Source organism: Trachymyrmex cornetzi, unplaced genomic scaffold (assembly GCF_001594075.2).
Source record: "Trachymyrmex cornetzi isolate Tcor2-1 unplaced genomic scaffold, Tcor1.1 scaffold625, whole genome shotgun sequence".
Classification (NCBI taxonomy): domain Eukaryota; kingdom Metazoa; phylum Arthropoda; class Insecta; order Hymenoptera; family Formicidae; genus Trachymyrmex; species Trachymyrmex cornetzi.
The window spans coordinates 89,822-95,954 of NW_017299943.1; the positions used below are offsets into that span (position 1 = coordinate 89,822).

At 29.1% G+C, this 6,133-nt stretch overlaps 1 protein-coding gene across 5 annotated transcripts in view; it reads left to right on the top strand.

Moving 5' to 3' along the window:
• Nucleotides 1-2,284: 2,284 nt before the first annotated feature.
• The window catches only part of wde (Fibronectin-III type domain-containing protein windei), a 25,290-nt gene continuing 21,441 nt past the window's right edge, over nucleotides 2,285-6,133 (top strand). For all 5 annotated transcript variants that reach the window (XM_018516318.1, XM_018516317.1, XM_018516312.1 and 2 more), the window contains exon 1: nucleotides 2,285-2,405. The gene's annotated coding sequence lies outside the window, so the exon portion shown is untranslated. The remainder of the gene's footprint in view (nucleotides 2,406-6,133) is intronic.

Sequence of the window (6,133 nt, forward strand, 5' to 3'; positions counted from 1 at the left end):
CAGCCAATGGTGACAAGAATCTAATCCAGCTAGCAATCCAACAGGAAAACAAGCGGTGCATGCCGCTGGTTTTAGATGTATGTCATATGCGAGAATCCTAAAGTTCTATAAGTACTAGTATCTGGTCATAATAATAAAGTCAAATTATTAATGTAAGTTTATTAACATAAAAAAAATTATTAAATATTAAAGTGATTTCATAGATTAGGTATAGCAAAACAATGACTATATTTACATGGCACGATTTACGTCGAAGTTATAACATAAGTATTATAACTTTAGTACTGACGCTAGATGCTGTGTAAACGCTATTTTACGATAAAGTTATTACATCGATAGTAGTACCTCAAAGTCATTTGAGGAAGAGGCTCAGAATTACAACATCGATATAAAAAGGATGTGTAAATGATGTGTATAATGAAATTTAGGAATTTATTCTGTAACTCTTAACTAAATTATATGATTTTTACTATACCTAATCTATGAAATCACATTAATATTTAACAAACCTTTTTATGTTAATAAATTTATATTAATAATTTGGCTTTATTATTATAACCAGTATTATAGTACATCACTTTAGAATTTTCGCAATACAACATAGACCTTTTATTTCGGTGATAATTGCTTATGTTTTTTAGTTGATATGCATTGTTGCTGATATACAATAAATGACATTACTGGAGAGAAAAAACAGATGGGCAAAATAATATTTTACTAATTTTTATATGTATAGGTGGCGATCTATTTTCATGACCACTACTGTATACCTGCTATTCGGTGTCACACTATACATTGTGTCATGGAGATAACATATTTCGAGTAAAAATTATCGCAGAAAAATAAACATATTTAATATAAATTTTGTTTTCTATCGAAGTGTCAAACATTAAAAAATATAACGATACAAGCAAATGCGTACGTATATCTTTATTAATGCAAAATTATAGTACTTAAAATGAGAGATATATAACATTCTACATCAAAAGCACCAAAGAGATATATATGTACGCATGTATCTCTCTGTATATGTGTGTATAATATTAAATAAATAATTATTTTAATAAAGATAAGCACCAACAAGCATGTATAAATAATGGTATATATCTAAATTGTATATACTATATGTATATATTGTATTATATGAACGTTCGTTTATTTTTACTAAAATAATTAATTATTTAATCCATATTTTCAAAACAATAATCAATTTTAAAATAATTCATCATAAAATTATGTAATAAAACAATAAAAAATGCTTATTCCTAGACTATTTATGATAAATATTTATGAAATATGTAAAATAAGTCTTATAAATATTTACAAATATTTAGTAAATATTTTATAAATATTGTGCGCTGTGGATTACCGGATTTTCATTTAATATATATCATTTTATTTATTGTTTCGTTAATTGGTTAATAAAGATATTAATTGTACCAATACTACTCCTAAATTAGGAACTGTAAAAAATAATATAATTTCGCATAATTTTATAATTTTATGTCATTAAAAATTATATAGGAATATTTATATCGTAGATACAATGACAAAAATTATAACACAAAAGAACGATCATATTACGTACACAAAAACAAGATGGTTTCGAGTAACAGCCTCAAAGGTGATTCCCGTACATACAAAAGGGTTGAAGCATGATACTGTTATATTATTGTTTCAAAACATGTATTATTGTTTCAAAACAATATAATAATAGTAACATGATCCTAAACATCTTTATATTGATACTAATTATCATACCGTCATTTGTAAATATTATGTGTACAATTATACGATACACTTAGTAGTAACAGCGTCATCGTGACGTATGTGATGTATCTGCCTTACTTACCGGATTCACGATAACGGTCATTCAATCATATCTTGTGCATGTGCAATTATAGTAAAAGAAAGCAGAAAAGGAATATTCGCGTAAGCGTGCAGGCTCTTCAATAAAAGGAAAGTAAGGAATGGGCAGTCCCTGCAGTTAGGCTAAAATTGTTGATCGGAGAATTTAGGCAGCGCATGCGCAGATGTGATTGTGTGCTAACATATAACGACGTATAGGTCGATAACTTTTTGGATATGCGTTTATTCACGTTATGATGCCCTTGTACTTTGATATTTCATTTTTTAATAAATTCTTTTCATTCGGATGCATCTATTGCTCTTAATTCATCGCAATTTTGTCGTATTTCCCATATTAATGTACGTTAGGTGAGGTAGTGGGAGAACCGGCAACGTTGCCAGAGTCGCTTGTTTAGCTTGCGATGTTGCAGTTACTCGATGGTCTAGCATCAGAAGTGCAGTCCGTTTCTGGCATATTTACTGTAAATATAACCTGTTTTCACGTATCGAAAAATTAATACTCCACTGTCCGAGAGCTTCCTATACAATAATATAACGTAAGTTCATCAATTATTATCATGATAATGTTCGGACGTAGGCTTAAATCCTCTAGATTTACGACGAGCAATCGTTGTGGGATTCGAAACGTTAATGCGAATAAAACGTTTTATCAAAATTTTTTCCACTCATATTTTAAACTATTTTATTCATCTTAATCCCGTTATATTATATGATGTTTGAGAGATAGTGCGTATTTCAAGACTTAAAACGAAACAATTAAAATTTTTTTACTTTTAATTTTATATAATTTTTTAAAATAAATTAACCATGGATTGGCCGAAGCATATTGCCCATGGTGTAAAAATTTATGCATTGTCAAAATTGACAAATGGGCCTTAAGGCCCAAATCTATGGAAGCATTTGTTGTTGCTATAGAGACGCTTTGACATAGCAAGGAAACCATTTTAAATAACCTCGTGCACGCCATTTTGTTATTGTTTCTTTTAAAATATGTACTCGACTATTTCATTAATTTGAGATTAATAGAATTTTTTATTGTGCGAGAAGTATGATTCATTTGTTGGCTTTGTTACATATATCGTACTGCAATGTATAAATCAATAATGCACAGGTACATAAAATTTATGAAATTTGATAAATATGTTGTAATAATTTTTTGAAATCTTAGATATTATGTAAATACAAATAATATTGTATATAGGCCTGTCCAATTTGAGCTCCGGAGCCAAAACGCAAAGCCATCAACGCAAAAAAATTCAATGTAAAATTTCATGAACTGTAAAGTGTTGATAAGCGTCGCTCAGACTCATATCAACACTTTACAGTCTCCGAAATCTTATTCATATTGATTTTTTTGCGTTGATGGCTCTGCGTTTTGGCTCCGAAGCTTAAATTGGACACGCTCGGTATATGACCTTTAATGACCTTTTTCTACAAATTGTATTTGTCGTTCAACAATAATACGTAATCGAAATATCATACTGATCGATTCAAACACGCGTAATGTTAGTTTTAAAACACACACGCACACACACAATCTATTATTATAATTGTTTCATATAAAAATATGAAGGTTATGAATACACAATATTTCGTGTTATCAGTCTTATATTTGCATGTTAAATATATTGAAGTATAAAAGGCTTCGTGTCTTTTGAGACTGTCAGAATAAATTTGACGTTTCACAAATTTGTTTATAGTAATAATAAATATTAATAACACAATAAATATTTTGGTGTCTATTATCTAGTTCCATCTCATGTTAGATCAGAGAATAATGTATTTGGTTATAATCAATTAGTGTAGGATTTTATCTTTGTAAATAGATTTTACAACTAAAATATGATACATTTAAAGATAATTTCACATTTTTTAACATTGTTGCGATATAGGCGACATAGTAGCAGATGCGCAAATGTCAAATCTGAACCGTTGCCCCAGCACCAAATGGGTGGAGGGGACACGTACATGAGCCACGTATATATGACACATATACGTGGCTCTTTCTTAAGGCCATCACACGTACAAAAATTTTAGTCGTAACTGTTAGGCCGTAAGCAAATCGACTAATCACAATCAAAATTGCAGTCTCACGTTTTAAATCCTTGACTGTGATTAGAAAATATGCTTACGGCTTTACGATTACGATTAAAATTTTTTTACGTGAATGGCTTTTAGTTCGTGTATGTGTCCTTCCACCCATCTGGTGCGGGAATGGTTCAGATCTGACATCTCCGCGTAGTAGTCCAGTGTTTGTTGTAACAAGAGATGGCGCTACTTGTTCAGTTGACCTTTCTAGAAAATACTGCGCATAAAATTAAATCTTAAAAATGCAAATTATATTTTTGACATTTAAAAGTTTCGATATTTTAAGATTAAACAAATTTTTTATTATATCCATTAAATTTCTGTATATTGTACCATTTAGATTTTTCAAACATGAATTATTATGTTTTCATAAACTATATATAATGTAATAAATAGTAAAACCCAGGTCAATACATTAACGAGCTATAGTCAAGCGTACTAAATAATATTTATTAATCACAAATTATAATTTTCTGACGATAAGTTTCTTTCAACGGTACGTTTTGACTATATTTAATCCTCATTAGCCATAGAAATACATAAATATCCAAATATCTAATCATATTAACATATTATGAGGATCATCTCACGTTCGAGTTACAATAGATAATATAACAGATTTCTAAGAATCATCTTACCTATGTATACCGTCCATTGTAACATGAAGGTGAGATGATTCTTAGAAATCTGTTATATTATCTATTGTAACTCGAACGTGAGATGATCCTCATAATATGTTAATATGATTAGATATTTGGGTATTTATGTATTTCTATGGCTGATGAGGATTAAATATAGTCAAAACGTACTGTTGAAAGAAACTTATCGTCGGAAAATTATAATTTGTGATTAATAAATATTATTTAGTACACCTAACTATAATTCGTTAATGTAATGACCTGGGTTTTACTATTTATTATTTTGTTGTAAGTTAGGGCCTGAGCACAATAGAGGAACAGGAATTAGATATTAAGATTTTAACCTATCAGAAACTGATTACATCGGAATACACGGTTTCTGATAGGTTGAAATCTTAATATCTAATTCTTGTTCCTCTATTGTGCGCAGGTCCATATACGAGCGAAAAGAATTGATATTATTTATATTGTGATATATATAATGTGTATAGATTTATATTGAACTTACTACTTTAATGGAATTGTTTCAATGAATTACAAAATTTTCGTGTATGGTTTTTTATGCAGTAATAAAGCAAGTTGTTATTGTTATCATTAATGAAACATTCGGCAATATTCTTATTGTATTTTAAAATCTAATATTAAATTTTTTACACTATGTTCACAAATTTGTTGATGGACACTATAGTGAATTATTGTTCATACATAATTATACAAAAAGAGAGATTTTTCAATTATCTGGGTTTTTTTTTAATTATATTAAAATTACAAGGAATTTAACGTTTAACCAATAATGAGAGCCGAGGTTATGTTGAGTCTGTCTGTGAATCAGTGTGTGTCATCGTGTTAGTGACCGCATAATTAGTAGAAGCTACAAGTAGACAGAGAACATTCGATACACTTAGGCCGCGATCTGATACGCTCGCAATTTAAAAATCATTTCGTCCTTATTGTTTGTCAAATGTTAAGGGGTCACATATGTTTCTCGAACTTGAAAAGTAGTCAAAATGTGACGAGAAATTGTAAGAAAACTATTGGGCTAATTGATTTAATTTTTTTTTATTTTAAAGGTGGACTCTTAACGAGCATAAAACGTATAAATAAATTAAAAAAATAATTAAAAACATGGCGGTTGCGTTCAGTGGCGTAGAACGTATTTTTTTTATCGGGTCAAACGGTGGGCATGATTCAGCTCGTAATTCTTATCTGAAACAAAAATTTAAAACAAATTAGGTCAAAACGTAGTTCAATTTTTAAACAAAATAAGATAAATAAAAGGCATACAACTACGAATGCAAGATGTTAGCAGCGAATAAATATATATTTAATGATTAAAAATACATAGACGTTTCAGTCTTAAATCAGACCATCCTCAGTAATACAAAAATATAAACTCAAGTGAGAAATATAGATAAATATTAAAATCCGTAAAAATTAAACAAATAGTCAATAAATATATAAAAACAAGTCAACGCAAATTACAAAGTTCTTGATGAAGAGAATTTTTATAAAAGCATCTCCAAGAGTACAAAGGCGCA